At 39.3% G+C, this 20,326-nt stretch overlaps 1 protein-coding gene across 15 annotated transcripts in view; it reads left to right on the top strand.

Annotated features, from left to right (window-relative positions):
- Window positions 1-20,326, top strand: part of Utrn (utrophin) — a 487,702-nt gene that overhangs the window by 255,855 nt on the left and 211,521 nt on the right. Inside the window, exon 1 of one of the 15 annotated variants that reach the window (XM_030245068.1) lies at window positions 1,387-1,463. The exons of the other annotated variants lie outside the window; for them this stretch is intronic. The gene's annotated coding sequence lies outside the window, so the exon portion shown is untranslated. Of the gene's footprint in view, window positions 1-1,386; window positions 1,464-20,326 lie in introns of those variants that run through there. 15 annotated transcript variants of the gene reach the window in all.

Here is a 20,326-nt window from a genome sequence, read left to right as displayed (position 1 = left end):
CCCCATTGTAAACATTTCTTATATTCTTGTGTGTCCACATGTCCTAGTTAAAGTTGAAGAACACAATTTTCTGTGGCCAGGTGGGTTAAGTAGTGTTTTAGGATATAACTTGTTTGACAGTTATACATTTTGAATGCAATGTCAGTTATTCTAAACACAAGCCGTCCCACGTCCTCCTGTGTTGTTTTGGGTTAGTATTTGTTATTGCCCATGGTCTTATCTTATTTAGTGTTCGTACTGTCTCCTTATTTTTATAAAAACAAGATGATATGATGCAAAAGGAAGATTATAGCAGCAGCAAATCAAATTTTATGTTATTACAATTTTCTCCCTGTACAATTCTTAGTATGCTTCTAAAGAAGGAATCTTACTGTTCTTTAAAAGATCAACTGATCAGTAATTGGGAAAACTGCCTCTTATCTCATTATTTTTCTGAAGATGTTAAATTTGATGTGTTGAAGCACCTAGGCTCTGCCTATAAAGCAATGGGTCTAGGCTGGGAAGCTGGATTCTGTTAATTTGATTTTTTTTTTTAATCACAGTGTTGTGCTTTACAGTTTGTCTAATTTAATATATGTCTGTCCAGAAACTTACTTTTTAAAATATAATCTTAGGAAATCGATTGATATAGTGAGACGTGCTTTAAAGAGATGCTATATTTTCATTTGTGTTAAGTTAATTAAAGCTTGATCCAACTTATTAATCCAGTCGGAAAAGTACAGAACTAACTGTTGGATATGTTGAGATTTCATCTGCTTAAAGAATCCGTGTGTTTTTGTAAGATGTTTACATTTTCACAAAAAGCCAATTTTGATAATGGAGAAGAAAAATGCATTCACTAAATAAGTATTAGTATTTTACTTTTTAAGTATTGGTATAGATACATGAATCATTAATATATGTTACTTTTTTAAAGCTAAGGATATAAATGTATGAAGCATTAAAAAAAAGCTGGGTTATTATTTTTCTCATCTATTCCCATAAGCACTTTCACAAAAGCAGAGGGGTTTTGAGCTGTAAGGCCATTGGGTGCGTTGACTTCCACACATAAAGCAAAGTTAAGGTGCTGGAGAAAGCTACTAAGTAGTCTTATGATAAGACCCTGAATAAGCACACATCATGTTACTGGAGTCATGGGGAAGTTCACTTCCAACAGGAGTATTCTTTGGGAAGATTTATTGAGATTTGTAATTTCTCAAAGATGCCTTAGAATTTAAATCTTCGGCACGGGCATTACTTTTTGGGAACCTGAGGTTGTCTTATTTGCAATTGAAATTTACCCTTTATATATTCTCTACCCTATGTGAAATTAGCTACTGCTCAGACAGGGAGGGGGGGGGCACACACTTCCAGTACTTTCCAGTAGGTGTCAGTGTCAGGCAGTGATATATGAGGTTTGGGGACTCCAGACAGGGAAGTGGCGTGATGCTGTTGTTGACTATGAATAAATGAACTGGTAGCAGGTATCTTTTATTTATCTTATTGTATGTGGGAAATGGATCCTAATGCATATCATTGTGGATAAAATTATAGGTACAGACTTAAATGTCAGTTGTCCTTCTCTGTTAATGGCATGGTATCTATATCTACTGAGCCTACTTGTTACCAGTGCTGTCACTGTGCTGCAAGTTTGACCAGCTGTACTGTTTATCTGCTTAGCGAGACACTGAATTCTCTTTATTTAAATTGCAAATGTTGTTACAGCTATTTCCCCCTATATCCCTTACATTCTCTAAATTTAGTCTTTTAGAAAGGAAATGTTAAATACTTCAGTGTTTTGCCATAAAAAATACAGAAAGTCTATATTTCAAGTACATTTAAAGACGAGAGAGAGAGAGAGAGAAAGAGAGAGAGAGAGAGAGAGAGAGAGAGAGAGAGAGAAGAGAAGAGTCTATTTTGCGTTCATCTTGGCATTTTGAAAACTGGTGTCTGAATATTTGTACCCTCTTCATCTTTCACATCTTTCTTTTGTCTGTTGTATGGGTATCAGTCATTTATAAGTAAGTGAAAAACGACTGGAAAATTGTGCACAGTATTCTTATTTTGAGTTTTATTTATTTGTATGTATTTCCCCCTGCCTATTTCTCATAGGGAAAGGGACAGGGATGGGCAGAACTTGGGGAAACTGTGGCTCTGAGTAACCCCCCTCCAACTGTACATGGTGTTGTATTTTTTGCTTTTAAAGGTGTTTCTTTCTGGTTATACAATCCCTAAAATTTGGGCAGGAAACAGAAACACATTGGCTGCTGACTTGAGAAGCAGCAGCATTGAAATTGCCCTGATGACCTCGAGCCACCCCACGCTAGATGCTAATTTCTCCTGATTTGGCTTAGATCACTTAGCTTCTTTAAAATATTAATGACTCTAGAGGATAATTTTTCCTCTATTAGAGCACAGTGGACACAAAGCTGGATGTAAGTGACTTTTAAGATTGCTACTGACTTTAACTTGTTTGCATTTTGTGATTATCTTGGCCTGTTTTCAGTCTTTGAATTGAAACCTGATTGAGGTTATGTTGAGTTAGAGAGGAATTTTATAATCCCACCCCCACCCCCACCCCCTCAGGGACATTTTTAATGGCATATTTAATAATTGACGTGGTAAAAAGTAGATTCTTACAAGGTAGATTAGTGGGTGAGTCATAGAACATTGAAAAATAATTAGTATTATAAATTGAGTCCTTCATGACTTCAGCATTTTTATTGATTTAGCTAATTATTTTGATTTAGTTTTATGATTTTTTTGTGCTGCCAGCATATGTATGTAAAACAGTTTCGCTGAAATAATTTTGTGCCCAAACATTTTGTCATGTGTCCTATGAGTTAAAATATTTTAAGCATCCTGGTGTATATTATTAATTCAAGGTTGTGCACAGGTGCCATGAAGAAGGAAACAGCTGTTCAAGAATCATAGAGTGTTGATTTGTTCGTGTGGTCAATATTGTCTTCTTACTGCCCAGACTGATTCGCCCCTTCATTCTGTGCATTTTTCTCCCACCATTGGCTTATTAGTAGGGGACAATGACGGCTTGGAAAGCCAGGGATGACAAGTGATGTTTAAACAAAATCAGTTTCTCCTCCCTGACGTCTGTATATATGTTTGTGTGTGAGAACCACATAGACCCTGTGTGGGTACTTTTATAAAGGGTAACTCTATAACTGAACATATCCCAATCACTCAGTGTTTGACATGACTTTTAAGTTCACATGCTGCCTGGCATCTGTATGTTAATATGAGGTTCATATAAGGTCAAGCATATGTGCTGGACAGTGGTGGCACATGCCTTTAATCCTAGCACTTGGAAGGCAGAGACAGGCTGATTTCTGAGTTCGAGGCCAGCTTGGTCTACAGAGTGAGTTCCAGGACAGCCAGGACTACATGAAGAAACCCTGTCTCGAAAAAACAAAAAAATAAACCAAAACAAAACAAAAAAGGTTGAACATATGTGTTTTGGGGGAAAAAAATAGAACACGTGAGTGGTGCATTTTAAAATAAGCCTTACAGGTTTTACTTTCAGGTGGGGTGTGTTGCTCTCCTTGGATAACTAAACCCTGAAGTGTTTCAGAGCATGAAACAAGCTTGACTTGGCCACAGTCTGAATGTTAAGACAGAGGTATTTTAAGACCATCTGTCAGGCTCCCTTGGTTTCTCTCAGTAACCAAACCGTACACATATTTCTTGAGCCACAGTAAATGGACGTCCTAGCCTGAGGTCCCCTTGATCATGAGTCAGTTCTTGCTTTCATGAGAAGCCAGTGGGTTGGGTAGTTCAGAAGGTGTATGGAGGTGGAGATGCCGTGGAGCAAAATGGCGGATGCGGAGGGATTCACATTTATTCTCCCCTTTCCTTGGTGCTGTTTGTGGTGTCTCATCAGAGATGTGTGAACTCCCAGAACGAGTACTTTCTTAATGCTCTGTCTTCTGCAGTTCCTGCTGAGGTCCAGATTACTGACTCAAAACAGGAGACCTTCCTCCCTGCCTGTGACTGTCACAGGAGTTTTGTTTTGTGGCTTCCCAAAGGGGCAGCAGCTTAGCTGATCTGTGACCTCCCTTTTTACCATAATTCCTCATATCAACGCGAATGTCAAAATTATCTTTTATTACTTAAGTAGTAACATATCGTTAATCAGAAAACCCATGTTACCAATGACTTCACTTATGATTTAATGCAGTGCTTTTTACATGATTAAAAAATAGCCGGGCGTGGTGGTGGCGGACGCCTTTAATCCCAGCACTTGGGAGGCAGAGGCAGGCGGATTTCTGAGTTCGAGGCCAGCCTGGTCTACAGAGTGAGTTCCAGGACAGCCAGGAAAATACAGAGAAATCCTGTCTCGAAAAACACCCCCACCCCCAAATGCCGGTCACAAAGTTAAGTGGTTCTTTAAGAACAAAAAACGTTAGTTGGAACTCTGCGTGACTGACGCGGATACAGTAGGGAGTAAACAGAAAGTTCTTTCTGAGAAGAGAGCTGGCATAGCACTCTAGATTCAGAAAATGCTATTTTGTCATCGTGACTAAAAGCTTGATGACTTGTGTTTCCTCTGGGGTGCAGTTTATTAAGTATCAAATGGAAATTTCCAGCCTGTATGTATGGATCTGAAAGCTATAGGCACGAACCGCTTTCTCTTGGTTCTCGGCAGAGCCCTGCTGGCCTTTCAAAGGGAAGTTAGTTGTTTATATTTAGCTCTGGAAATTAAGCAATTAGCAGGGATAGGAGAATATAGACAATGTCACACCATTGTCGTTTTCTCACTTGCTCGAAGTTTGTTCATCTCAGGCAAGGTAAATGAGTCCAAGTAATTGAAGTTGGAAAGGATGTGGAGTGTGGGAGAGGATTGCTTTTCATTTTTCTTTTTCTAGTTTGTTCAGGTCTGTGAAGTTCTGAAAGACTGATTTGTAACAAAGCTCAGTCACAGAAGCGGACAGTGCTTTTTAATGCTTAATAAATAATTGGCCGCTGTGACAGCATGGCCTGATAAAGCCGGAACGGAATCCCTCTAGAATGGAAAGTGAAGTAGTTGGGTCAGGCCTGGTGGTACAGGTTCTGTACTCTCAGCTAACTGGGAAGCTGAGGCTGGAAGATTGTTCCAGGCCTGGGTGGTTTGTAGAGTGAACTGAAGGTCAGGTTGTATAACTTAGTGACTCTCTGTCTTGTATTGAAATGTTAAAGTATCAAAGCTTTGTGTATTGTGCCAGGTGAACATTTGCCTAACATATGTAAGGCCCTAAGGGCAATTCCCTGCAGTTGCTGGAAGGTGTTGGTTTTCAGGGTGGGTGCCTCCTTCTCCCTGCTCTTCCTCCTTCTCTTCTCCCTCTTCTTCCTCCTTCTCTTCCTCCTCCTCCTAATACATATTTGTGCATGTTTATTATAGAATTGGTAGACAGTTTCTGTGTATAGACACCATGACCTTGACAACTCTTATTAAAAAAACAAAACAAGACAAAACATTTAATTGCGCTGGCTTACAGTATAGAGGTTCAGTCCCTTACCATCATGGTGGGAAGCATGGCAGAGTGCAGGCAGACATGGAGCTGAGGGTTCTATATCTGGATCCTCAAACAGCAGTTGGAGACTGTGTCACACCAGCCACATTTGACCTTATGCTACCTCAAAGCCTGCCCTCACAGTGACACACTTTCTCCAACAAGGCCACACCTCCTCCAAGGAGGCCACAGCTCCTAATACTGTCACTTCCTATGGGCCAAGCACTTATATACATTTGTGTATGGGCTCCATACCTGTTCAACACCACATTCACAAAAGTGACCATCTCTTTTGAGACAGGATCTTTTATTGGCCTGACCTCACCAAGCTGTCCAGACTGGGGTGGATTCTCCCTGTTTAGACTTCCCTAGCTCTGGGATTACAAAGACAGTGCACACACACCACCATACCCAACAAACATTTTTCTGTGGTTTCTGAGAATCAAGCTCAAGTCAAGCACTTTATCCAGTGAGCCACCTTCTCAGGCCATATTTATGGTGTCTGTATTTTTTCCTACTGTAAAAGGACTAGGAAAACAAAAACTGTTGACATAGAAAACCACAGCACAATAAAAATTAACAGGAAAGCAACAACCCTAGACTCCATGGGAAAGCGTCTAATGAAACACGGACAGAGACGCCTAATGAATAGGATTGTAAACGTTCTATGTGTTTTTAAGATAGTGTTAATATATATTTTTATATGTTTTATCTATCATCTATCCATTTATATATCTTCTATTTATCTATCTATCTAATTTATATATCATCTATCTACATATCTTTCATCTATCTATCTATCTATCTATCTATCTATCTATCTATCTATCTATCTTCCTACCTATCATCTGTCTGGGAAAGAAAATTGTCACCAGTTCTATGTAACATCTGGAGAAACAAGCTCTTTTAACTCCACAGTGAAGGCACAGAGTAGGCGATGCTTGGCCAGTACATGATTTAACTGGCACTGTTGACAGGTTTTCTGATTCCAGATTCAGTGTCTCTCTGCATTTCATTTCAGGTGGTCACAGTGGTTATCCTGAGCTACAAAGAACCATGCGGTTGAGGGGTAAAGAAAGAGAAAGTAGCTTAAGTCATTGCTATACTTTCTTTTAGTTATCATTCGTTGTATTTTCACTGTACTAGGAAGGAAATCCCCTGTGTAGATGTTTCATCACCCGTAGTCTTGGGCATGCCTAGGTACTTGTTCTCATCTTGAAGTTGAAAAAACAATGAGCAACTGGGCTGTGGTGGCGCACGCCTTTAATCCCAGTACTCGGGAGGCAGAGGCAGGTGGATTTCTGAGTTTGAGGCCAGCCTGGTCTACAAAGTGAGTTCCAGGACAGCCAGGGCTACACAGAGAAACCCTGTCTCGAAAAACCAAAAAAAAAAAAAAAAGAAAAAAAAAAAAAGAAAAACAATGAGCTACATTATTTTTGAAACTATTTTGGCTATATGAACGTTTTTGTTTCCAGTTTCTATAGGCTTTTTTTTTCCCCCCTAATGGATTCATTTCTCAGCTTTGTACAAAGGATGGATTGGCTCATTTTAATGCAAATTGATATAGTTGGTTCTGGGTTTTGATTCATAATTTAGCTTGGTTTGAGTCTCAATACCACAAGTATTGAATTATGTATTCCCCAAGCCTAATTCTCCATACCCAAATGTAGTTTTTTATCATCATATTTAAGACACATAATAGCGCCTTTAGAAGATAAGTGGGAAGGAGCCAGCTGTGGAGCACCTTGTTTTAGTGAAGCATCTTCTCTGTTTTGAAAGTCATGTATTCAGTGGTTCTCATGCACCACATATATGTTCAGCGTGCAGGGATGTGCCAGCTTTGTCAGTCCCAGAAGTTCATTTAAGTTGTTCTAAAGACATTTAAAATATTTTCTTCTTATGTTTTTTATTTGTTTGTTTTAAAACTTTAAAGCTTTGTTTTTATTATTTTTGAAGTGTGTATCTCTCTCTCTCTCTCTCTCTCTCTCTCTCTCTCTCTCTCTGTCTCTGTGTGTGTGTGTGTGTCCGTGTGTGTGTGTGTGTGTGTCCGTGTCTGTGTCTGTAGTGATGTGTACATGAGTATAGCCAGAGAGGCTTGGATCCTCTGGAGCTGGAGTTACAGGCAGTTGTGAGTTGCTTAACATAGGTGCTGGCATCCAGCTGTACTACTCGGAAAGGCAATTAGGTGACCCTAATCCTCTGAGCTAGCTATCTTTCCAGCCCTGTTTGTTTTTTGAGGCTGTCTCTGCATATGTAGCCCATGATGACCTCAAACTAAGCATCCACCTGCCTCAGCTTCCAGGGTACTAGGATTACAGTCTCATACCACCACAGCCATTTATTTTAATAATTAATAATAGTAGTAATGGTATGAACTTTTGAAGAATTGTTGTGAGTCAAAGTGTTCATACTAGTCTAGAATAAGACTATGTGTATTCACATAATTTTGGCCTGGTCATTTACTACGTTGACATCACCTTGACAAACCATTGACAGGATCTATAGCTCAGCTGTCTTTCCAGAAAATGAGAGTCCAGTTAATCTCTCTGAATTTCACTAACATCTTGAATCTTTACACAGGCTGTATGGGTATTCATTGATCAAGGGAGATGACCTAGGGAGTGTGCCCATAACTTCACGTGCCTGTGTGTGGTATTGTTACTTTCCTGGTATTCTCTAACATTAAAGGGACCACCAAATCCTAATAAGGAAGTCCACAGCATAATGGCCCGGGGAGTGCCTCTCAAAGATTCAAACCTTGTAGACTCTGGCTTCCTGAGATGAAGTCTGGGCCATCCTCAGCAGGGCTACCTTACACCACTGTTCTCTATAGAGAATAAGGAAAGAGTGCTAAGAGTGCTACAGAGGGGTGTGTGTGTGTGTGTGTGTGTGTGTGTGTGTGTGTGTGTGTGTGTGTGTGTCTTGGTTTCTGTTTGCAGCTCTGCTTGGGAAAGTCCAGGCAATCCTTTCCCTTGACCTTGAGGTAAGATTCCCATAGGATATGCATTCCCCAGTTCTGTTCACTCCTCTGGATTTCCAGGCTCCTCCTTATTGCCTATAATCTTTGAAGCCTACAATACAACTATCATGCACTGATTTAGACATTATTAAGAGACTCTGTTCTTTTTAAACAAAGCCAGGAAAGACATCACTTGTCCTGGGACCACTGTAGGAGAATACAACACATTTACTTAGAGATAGAGAAAAGCAAAAACTTCTTAAATACATTTTTCAGTATCTTGAAGAATGATCACTGTTTTGTTTTGTTTCTGTTTTTTGAGACAGGGTTTCTCTGCGTAACAGCTCTGGCTGTCCTGGAACTCATTCTTTAGACCACGGTGCCCCAAACTCACAGAGGCCTGCTTCTGCTTCCTGAGTGCTAGGTTTAAAGGCATGTACCACCACACATAGCAGAATGAATACATTTTGATATCATAAGTTTTGACCAAACACCTGAGTTTTTTTGTTTGTTTGTTTTGTTTTTTGTTTTGTTTTGTTTTTCGGTGTATGCCTACCATTAATTAGCTAAGTAGGCATAATTTTTTTTTCCAAATAGTTAATTAGTTAACTAATTTTGAGGCAGGATCTCATCTCATATGTCATCCAGCCTCGGCATGCCTGGAGCTCATGGTGACCTGAGTGAGACTCACTGCATAGCCCAGGCTTGTCTGGGACTCACTGTATAGCCCAGGCTGACCCAGGACTAACTGCTTAGCCTGGACTTGCCTCAGACATGGAGTAATCCTGCCAGCTTTGCCTACCAAGAGCTGAGTTTACAGGCATGTGCCACCATGTCTGGCTTACTATGTGTAGGCCTTTAACAAATGCTCTTGCTAATTGTTCAATGTATTTTATAAAATAATAAATCTTACTTTTAAAAGGGTAAACTTTACAGAACTTAGAGGAAGAGAAGAAGGGGGGAATTTGATTAGATTGAGAACATTTCCTGTATGTCTTTTGGTTCAGAATCTACAAGGATCACAGTGCCTATGCCCCTGACCTATACAAGCTGAGGGGACAGGCTTCTCTAAGACTTGCTTTTATATGCAAGCTAAGTAGGCATAATTTCTTTGCTAGTGAGTTTTCTCCTTGCATGTATAACTTCCCTTTACATCTTCATATGTTATGAATGCTTTCCCCTGGGTCAAAAAGTATTTCTTACATTGTGATTTTTTTCCCTCAATGGTGTAAATAAAATTCAATTGAATGGCTTCAATTTGCCATAATTTATCCAAGCTTTCAAATGTGGTGAGATGCATGCTTGTTGCCAGTGTTCTCCTGATAAATTACTGTGTGGCGAACATACTCCTGCATTCCTGACTGCATCCTGATGACTTTCAGAATACCTTCATAGAATACAACAACTGCACTAAAACGCAGAACCTCCAAAAGCTCTTACACGCAAGGTCAAATTCCACCTTGTGAGGTGCCACTTGCTTGCACGCTCTCTCCCAGCTGAGAGGATGAATTTCTAGCATGATCACAGGCAGTAGCAGGTGTCGGTTAAATGATTTTAGGAAGTTATTAGATCAAACCCCCCCATTTGGCAAAGTAGAGAACCACATATTCTGTCCCTGAATGGACTGCTGAGAACCCGAACACTACAGGGCCTACATGGGCATGACAGAGGGTGTGTGGTAAAACCGAACCTAGGACATTCTAACTGAAATGACCGAAGTGTTTAGGGAAAAGGCAGTACCCAACATGGATCTGGAGGGATAGGTAGAATTGTAGAGAAGCTGAGGCTTCTGGGAATAGATAAGAGAACAAGCAGATAGCTAGAGCATTGAAGCATGCTGGTTGCATCTAGGGGACCGAGGCATTTATTTGCCAGAGTTCATTCATTAAAATATTGTAATGACATTGAACAAGTCTTTTGGTTTCCAGGTGTGTGGCCCTGACTCCTCCAAATTACTGAAGTTTAATCCATGAGATGCTCCAGCATGAAAAACATCTCTGGAAAGGAATTATAAAGTTTGGAGGAGTGGGTGTGTGAGCGTGAACATTCATCTGTCTGTGTGTGTATGTGTGTGTTCATGTGGATTTATATATCTAGGGGCATGTACATAGGTGTACTTGTAGTTGTGGCAGATTGATATCAAATGTCTTCTATTTCTTACTGTAATCTTCTATCTATGAGGAAAAAATATTTTTTTCACAACTTCATGCATGCACATGATGTATTCTGCTCACCCCGCTTTTCCCGTCTGTCCCTATAAGCTCCTATTCCTAGCTATTTCCCCCGATTTACTAGTTTGGCTTTTGTTTTATACCCTGTTGAGTTAAAGAAGGGTCATCAGTGTGACTCTGAGTTTGGAACTAAGCATGAGAGCCTACTGGGCTCACCAGAGCATGGACCTGGACACTGTCTCCCTCCAAGAGTCTGCTGCTTGCTAATAGATCAGCAGAATTGACTGTGTCCTGCCTGTTCCTCCTCCCTCCATAGCTAACAGAGGCCCTGACTTCTGTGGACACAGTCAACCTTGTTTTTGGGATAGGATCTCTCACTGAACTTTTACACTCACCAATTTGGCAAGAAAGGTTATCTAGAGAGCCTCAGGGATCCCCTCTCTCTGCTTTCCCACTAAGATTATAGACCTGTATCACCATGCCTGGCCATTTACACAAGTTCTGGGGAGCCTCATCAAGTGCTCAGACTTGCCTAGCTAACAGTTTATTAACTGAGCCATCTCTTCAGTCCTGAAAAGGAATTCTGAAAACTAAATTGCTTAATGTCTGTATATTTAAGGCAAGAACATAGTTACTTATGATGTCTTCTTTCCAAGGGACAACTTTCCTCTGAATGCAGGACTGCAATTGGAGTGACAAAAAGCTGGAAGGCAATTGATGAGGAAATGTCATGGTATTTCAAGCAGAAATCTAAAAAGAAAAGGAGTCACGGGAAATGTGTCTATTATTAACTTAGATTCTAGACTTATAGAACCTTAGGGTTTATAGAATGGTTGAAATTATTTAAAGTTTTGTATCTGAAGAGGCAATTCCTTAGCATACACATAGAACTTCTCAAGTGAGTGTGAATATGGACTTTGAAGGTAGCCAAGGTTGAACAGCCAAGTGGTCCTTTGCAGCTCAGCTTTCAGGGATTTCTCTGATATGTATATTTATATGTGTGTATATATGTTTATGTGCATGTGTATGTATGTGTACATACATATGGATATGATCAATATGTGTACATGTATGTATGTATCCATATGTATGTATGTATATATATATACATATACATATATATACACACATTTGCATGTTATGATGATATATATGCATATTTTTCTCACTTTTCGTAGTACTACATTTATCTGTTTGTCTGTTTTACCTTTTCAATTATGAACTTTTTAAAATTTGGGGCCATGTCTTATTATCAGTATCTTTTGATCCTTAGAATACTGAACAATATATAAATAATCCGATGTTCAGAATGTTACTATAATAAAGCAGAAATGCAATATGTAATGGCTCCGGTTTCTTTTTTATAACAGCTTTATTGATGTGCAGGAGAGATGGCTTGGCAGTTAAGAGCACTTTTCTATTCTCTCAGTGGACCAGGGTTCAGTTCCAAGCACCTGCATGAGGCCTCAGAACTGTCTGTAACTGCAGTACCAGGGAAGAAGCTGACAGCCTTTGCTGGCCTTGCCGAGCACAACACATGTGTATGGTACACATACACAATGCAGGCAAACATTCATATATATAAAATGTAAAAATAGATCTTAGAAACAAAGAGCTTTATTGAAATAAAATTGATATCTAGAACAATTTATTCTATTCAGTAAAATAAAAATAAAAATTTATATATTTAGGGTTCTGCAACCACCACTACGAGTTTGTTTGTGAACATTTTATGACCTTCTAAAACAGATAGATACCCTTCCTTATGTTCCGTGTCTGTCAACCTGAGACAGCCACTGCCTTTCCTTAGCTTTTCTTCCATTAATCTATATGGAACACACACACACTCACACGTATTTTAAATGTTTATGTATGCCTGCAACTGTGAAATGCACACGTGCTGGCTTCTCACAGAAGCAAAAAGAGGCTGTCAGGTTTTACTTAGGGTTATAGATGATTGCAGGCCAATGGATTTGGGTGCTGAGGACCAAACTCCTGTTTTGACTCTCTTAACCACTGAGTCATCTCTCCAGCTCCCCCTTTTTTTTAGTATGTGATTCAGTTTGTCAACATTGCAAAATAGAAAGTCATGGAAAACCCCTTATAATTTTCTGTGGTAAACTTACTACTTTAGCTTAGAGAATTCTATATTTTGATTTTGTTTGTGGGGCAGTCTTAGCTTGGCTTGTAATTCACTTTGTAGACCAGGCTGGTCTCGATCTTACGGAAATCTGCCTGCTTCTGCTTCCCAATGAGAATTCAGTACAGTTTAATTAGAAATAACAAATAAGACACCTAAGTTCAATCTTTATAAACCCTATAGAGCTATATATAACTGACTTTCCATAATAATTATATAAGTTCATTAAGCATAAGAATAAAGGGGGAAATGCTGAATTTGAAATCAGAAGGCCTATGTGACGCAACCTCATTTGCCACTTCATTTTATAAAAGGCACATATGACCTATGAATTCTTGAGATTTCTCATTTAAACATTCCATAACTTCAGGAAGGTCTCATTGGCCTGGTATCTTAATGCTTTTGAACTTGCCCTGAAGAGCTAAAGTATTATTGAAACTGCCTTTTCTATGATTCCCTTTTCTACAAGCAGCAACACTGATAATATTTATCTCCTTGTTTAATCACAGTTCATTTGGAATATAACACACAACCCAAAGAGTCTGTGTCCGTCCTCGCTCACTTAGCCTACTGAGAACTCCAGGTCCTTTTGTAGTTCACGGCCATTTCAGCTTTCTTCTTCCCGAAGCTTATTTCCAACTTCCTTATTAGGATACATTTTCTGCCAGTAAAAACCATAGTGGTTTTTCCAAACACATCCATCACTAATTAGAACTTCACACATTGTATCATGTCTTAAGAGTCTAAGACCAGTGGCTAATGGCCTCTGGGGCAACATGCTTTGAAATCATCAACACAAAATTAGGGGCAGCTGTGATTGCTCTTTTCTCTTCCTTCTCTGGTTTCCTTCCTTCCTTCCTTCCTTCCTTCCTTCCTTCCTTCCTTCCTTCCTTCCTTCCTTCCTTCCTTCCTTCCTTCCTTCCTTCCTTCCTTCCCTCCCTCCCTCCCTCCCTCCCTCCCTCCCTCCCTCCCTCCCTCCCTCCCTCCCTCCCTCCCTCCCTCTCTCTCTCTCTCTCTCTCTCTTTCTTTCTTTCTTTCTTTCTTTCTTTCTTTCTTTCTTTCTTTTTTGAGATAGGTTCACACTGTAAGCATGGTGGTCCAGGAACTACTATGCTGGATCTGGCTGCCCTTGAATTCACAGAGCTGAGTATTGGTTTTGAAGGTATGTACTACCATACCGGGCCACTTTGGTTTCTTAAGTCCATACATCAATAACCTCAGATGCTCACGAGCACTAGGGAAGGCTGCAAGAAGATTTTCCTTGAGTTTTAATGATAATTAAACATTCTATACTTCTCATATTTTTTCTGTAACTTCTCTATTGAGAATAAGGTCTTGATAGTTGATGAAGAACTTGAATTAATGACCACAGGGATAGTCTTGGTTTGCCTTAGTTCTTGAAGCCAAGTCCTCATTACTTCTTTGCATGCCCTTCCAGTGTAGAAAAATCTCATGTGGTGTGGAGTGGAGGTAAAGTAGGAGTAAACATGGCCTCTTTTTTTTTTTCCCAGTAATTGCTTCTAATGGAAGCCTAATGACCTATTATGCTTATTTCGAAGAGCGGAACAGCTTAATAGGAAGCCGGTGAAGGATTTGAGAAATTATATAATAGAAACCAAAATTTCAGGAACTCACACATGTGGTTGAGAATCAATACTTCATTAGAGAATTTAATGATTCAGTGGTTTGCTGGTGCCAAATGTCACCCTTACTTTAAAAGCCGTAGGAACTTGTAGATGAATATTCTCAGGAGTGAGGACCAAAGGAGACGGCTGTGCTTTTGTTCTTGTAGGTGTTTATTTATTTAAATTCTACATGTAGACAATAAAAGGTGAGGAGAGTAGAATTTTCTTACAGCATTGAAATATTATTAAAATTTAATAACTAGAAGTGAACTTGACATTTTTAAATTTAGCTTCCTCTTTGGTTTCTTTGTTCTGCTTTTATGTTTGAGACAGGAACTTGTTAGAGCTCAGGTTGGCTTCACAATCTCCTGGCTCAGCCTCCCCAGTGCTTAGAGTATACACTTGGCCTTAGCTTTTGCATTTTGTGTAAAATCCATGGACCAGGTGCGTCAAAAGGTTAAGTGATCTGTCCTAACTTTCATCAATAGTGTCAGCAGCTAACTTCTCTCATGGCGATATACTCTGGTTGTGGGTTTTATGATACGTTACATCTAAAGTGGGCTTTGTAGGTCTCTGAGATGAATGGTTAACCTCAAATGATATACCTGATGGTTGTAAACATAGCTTTTGGATAAAATGTTCATGCTAACAGTTTAACTGTTGCCAACTCCAGATGTTATTGTGGTTATTTTACTAGGCTTTCAACTGTTTTGTATACTTGAGTGTTTTTATGATGAAATGCTGGAAAAGTAGCAGCCATTCAATCATAAGATGGGTCAGTTTCCTGTAAGGTGCTTATGGGCCGCTATCTCTCATAGCCAAGTTAAGACAGTGATACGTTGAAAATGCTTGAAAAATTCTCCATTTACCTGGTGATAAGTATTTGCAGAACAAATCCATAGCTCTCATGCTTTGAACTCAAACTCAAATGAAATATATTTTACATCACTATCTGTTCTTTTTACAAAACCTGCATATACCTCCTATCAACATTTATAACTTTGCAAAAACATGAGATACGATATGCCATAGGTCACAAATTCCTGTAGAGATTAAAAAGAAAATAATCTTATTTCTTTAGCATCCAGCTGAATTCCTATTTAGGCACAGTTTCCAGCCCTTTCTGGAAATGTTGACATTTCTTTGGGACTTGCATAAGGGGTATGCATCCTCTCACACATATTGATGCACATGCTGATTTTATGGTTCTCTATTCATAAAGATTCAATTTGCAGTCCTCATCTTTATTTAAGGCACATCAGTTTTGTCAAAGAATCATTTATTTGGATTAAATGACTGTATAGCTCATTTGTGTTACATTGTTTTATTTTGCTTTTATCAATTCTCTGATATCATTTACGCTATCTATTTCATAAGTTGACTTAATCACATCTAGAGTGGTTCTTTCAGAACATATGTTAGTATATTTTTGGGGGTATATGTGTGTACATGTGTGATGTATGTAAGTAGATATGCATGTGTGTATTTGGGCGTGCTTACCTTTGCCAGTACATGTAGATGTTAGTATTTGATACTGGAATCTCTTCAATCAAGCAGAAATAATAATAACTATTATTATTACTTGGTTTTTGACAAGAAATGTTATTGGACCTGGAGCTCACCAATTCAGCGAACACTTGGGATATTTTTTTTCTCTGTCATTTAGCCCTAGATTCAACAGACCTGTGACTCTGAAATCACATCTTCAAGTCTTTCAGCAAGAATTTACCTAGTGAGTAAATTTAAATGAGCATCTTCTCAGGCTTCGCCTCATTCCTGTTTGAGATAGATAGGGTCTCAGGTCTGTAACTCAGGTGAGATAGATAGGGTCTCAGGTCTGTAACTCAAGCTGGGTCGGAACTCAGGTTGGTTTTGCTCTCCCAGCAATCCTCCTGCCTCAGGGTCCAGAGTTCTTGTTACTCTTAAAATTTTCAAGTAATTAAAAAAAATCTTATTATTTCTAGCGTGTTCTACTTCACTGTATAAACTGACATTCTGTAATATTGCAAACATTAAGTTATAGAGTATGGTATAGCATAGGATATTTTGATTTCCACACATGAATTGGATGTCATGATGTGACCTAGAAATAGCTGAGTTGTTGGAAGATTTTACATTCTATTTATTTATTTCTCACATCTAGTTTGTGTGTTGATTAATTGCTCTTGATTAACTTCCAACTCCTTAAAGTAAATCAAAATTAACAAATATTTATTGCAGCTTGCTGAAAATCTTGTTTACGCCACATAGCGTAGTTGAAGTCTCACTTTTAATAAAGGTCAGAAATCAAACACTAACATTTAACCACCGCGTGTATTTCCTGATACAGCCGTTACACGGGGAAGTGAGTGGGTGCTTCAGTTTGGAATCAGAGAGAGGAGGACACTCATTTAAATAATTCTGCATGATTTTTTTGTTTTTTGTTTTTTTAATCTTGCTGGAGATTGAGTCCAGGCTGTTGAGCGCACTTGACAAGTGTGTTACCACAGGGCCACCCCTGGTGCGACATGCTGTTTTCCTTTTCATGATATCAGATCCTTTGAGAAATAACTAAAGAATTGTAAAACAGCTAAATGAATGAAGGGAACCCTAGGCAAGGAAGGGTAAAGGGGATTTCTGGACATACCTTGAACAGAGGAGTGAAATGGGTGAGACCTTAACTGTTACAAGTAAGTTATTATTTTTGTTGTTGTTGTTCATACTTGCACTTAAGCTGGTTTCTCTAAAGTATGAAATATTGTTTTATGGCTTTGTGGGGGTAGGGCTTAATGGCTAACTCAGCAAAGTGCTTGCTTTGCAAGGACAAGTGACTCAGTTCTATATCCAGGATCCATGAAAAAGGGCTGTGCCTGTTGGTATGTACTTGTGAGCTCACTGATGGGTAGGCAAGGACTGCAGCATCCTTGTGGGTCACTGAACTGCCCACGACCAGTTATGACACTATCTCAGAGGAGGGGGAGGAGGAGGAGGAGGAGGAGGAGATTTCTTGAGGGCTGCCTTCCTTGCACAGGCCCATATCATATACAGTTCCATGTACATGAACATGCCGCCATCCCCCTTTCAAAGAAGGTTGCTGACAGTGTTATTGAGAATTGTCTTCTGTCTTCCCCACTACATATGCCTCCATATCCGTGAACACACACACACACACACACACACACACACACACACACACACACATACACCATATTAAAATGCTTTTAGTGACCTGGATTTTAGTAGCAATGAAGCATTTTGACAATTTTTGGCTATGCATATTCATCATATAGATTTCATTAGCTCTAAAAGTGGAATTTATAGTGTAACTCCTGGATATATGAAAGAGAAAGCACCTGTTTTATAAATATCTAGGAGGGAAGAAGAAAAGAAAGCTGACCAGCTCAGTTTGCTCATCAGAGAGCAACACTAGTAACATCGTATTTCCTTTCTTTTTACTCAGTTATGCACATTGAACACACTGAGATAGTATTTCACACAATGTCTTCTGCTTTCTTAAGTAAGGATTGTGTTGGCAGCGGTGATTTGTTTCTAACGGATTTTATAAGCATTTTAGCGTTTCTTTATTTGAAAAGTTGTCATTGTAGCAATGGCTCCAGTCCCACAGTGCTCTGTATTTTAGAAAATGCTTTTTCAATCTGAGTTTGGTCTTATAATGTGGAAATGACTCCCACAAGTTATTCTTAGACATATACGTGTGTGCGTGCTTCCCATAAAAAAAAAAAATAAGTGTATGTTTAAAAAAATGTAAGACAAGCTACTAGATCTCTAGAAAAATCCAATTATTTATTTTTATCTGTGTATCTATGAGTGACTCATTATTCCATAGTAAATACATTCTTGATACCATGAAAACTTTCTTTTTCTGTTATGATTCCTCCTATGAGTGCAGTATGTGGAATATTTGGTGGTTGTTTTTCAGCTTTGAATATTACAGTTTGTGGCATGTCTAATGGCTTTTAAAAGACAAAGCAAAGTCATTAATGTCCACAAGTGTTTTATCTGAGTACAGAGTCCTGTAATGCTTTCAGAAGAGGGTCGTCATCACAGCCAGCCTTTGGGTCCCCCGTGGCTCCCTATTGTTATTGTGCAAAGCTGTACTGCTCTGAAAAATCCTGGTTCTCTGTGAATAAAGCATTCTCTTTGGCCCTGGCTTGATAGAGTCTCTTAGTGTCTGAGCCTGGTGGTTTGTTTCAGCTCACAGCCCCCACCAACACCATCATTATTGTCTGATAGTTGTATGTAGAACACCATGGTATGCCATTTGTGACAAAAATTAATTTTACATATAGTGAAATTTTATTGTGCATCTGCTAAAGGTTTGCCTTGCCCGTGAGGATGCCAGCCCTGGCGTCTGGCAGTAGCACATGATAGTAAGGAGCGTCTCCTGAGGTGATTCAGGGTAGAACGTTGCTATCACTTGACCAGTTAGGTCACAGAGTTCAATAGATCTTCCTTTTCAATGTGACCATAAGACCTCAACTCTAAGCCTATTTCTGTTCTTCTTTCATTATGACTCAGTAACTTTTCCTTATCAGCTTTGGCAAGAGAGCACCTGTCAATTACTTGGAGAAACTGGCTTTAGAAATGAATCGATATTCTATTTGTATGTCACCTCTGCTTTGAAAGGCGCCATACAATCCTGCATTCTTGCAACCAGTCAGCGTTAGTTCCTCAGCTTCGGGTATGGATCCACTTGATGTTCTGCAGGTTTCTTTCAAACAACCAAACTAAGCAAGAAGTCTCTCCTTAGGCTGCTGAGCTCCTGTAACTGCAGACTGAGTTTCCTGATATTTAGGTTATTTAGGAGTTGAGAGGAAATCATCTTGAGGATTCCAAACAGCATTTGAGTCTCATTTGGAATCTTCCTGTCCTCTTTGCAAATGCTCTTTCTTTGTGAGTTAAGAAGAATAATATTTAAGTTGTGAACAAGGTGAATGGTCGTGAAGTTCATGTTGTGGCATCTCTTTATGGACATTCTCATGAGATAGATTTTGTGTTTCTTATTTTGTTCTTTTAATTTGTGGGCATTTTCTTATTTGCTCATGGGAATAAATTCTCATTGTACACTATTGACTTAAAACGTAATAATCACACATCATATATGAGCTCAATGTTTTATTCAAGGATAGCCCAAAAGCACTGTTAGACACCGGAAAATAACATAACTTGTCTTTGTTAGTTTTGTGTGGTGACATCGTCCTACACAAAACACAACTTTAGATTGTGGCATATACATGTGCAGAGGGAGCTGTTAATTCAAACCAATGAGAGCTGGTAAAAGGGGAAAGGGTGCTGGGTGGTGTGTCTAGGATCTACAGTAATCACCATGCTCAGCAACAACATCTGTTGCTGGCAATATTGGCAGGATCATAGGAGAAAGCAATCATTAAAATTAGCTGGTGCTTGCTTTAAGCACCACACAGCGCACTGACATTTTCAATATTTTCTCTAGTTTTATGTTTTCTCATTCCACAAGTATCCACCTGGTTTTGCCTGAACGGCTTCTATTATGTCTTTTTAAAGAACTATCCTCTACCTTTCTTTCTGAATCGATTAGAGGCTATAGCTTGTGTCTCCAGTGGGCCAGAGTGGCCTTTACCCCTCATATTGCAACTGGGTACCACAGCCACCTGGTTTGCATTTGGTCTCACTGAGTTTTAAGAATTGTAGTGTGAAGGAGACTCATTAATTTGTCTTATTTTAGTTGAAGGGGATCCATGGACTAGATAGAGTATATTGGGGAAAATTCTGGGGGGGAGGGGAACAACTTAATGTCGTGGCCTTCTTGGGGACAAGGGGACAATGCTGTCTTTTCTGAGCCTCTCAACCTCTCCTTCCTTTCCCTCACCTGTTCAAGGAGAGGAATGGCATTGTGTTTTTAGAAGTTAGAATTTGTATTTCTCCTTTCTTGGTCAGACAGATGACAGGGACACACAAAGGCATGCACG

This window comes from Mus musculus, chromosome 10, assembly GCF_000001635.26.
Source record: "Mus musculus strain C57BL/6J chromosome 10, GRCm38.p6 C57BL/6J".
NCBI classification, from domain to species: Eukaryota; Metazoa; Chordata; class Mammalia; order Rodentia; family Muridae; genus Mus; species Mus musculus.
Note: the sequence above shows the minus strand (reverse complement) of the source record. Positions and strands in the feature narration are given on the sequence as shown.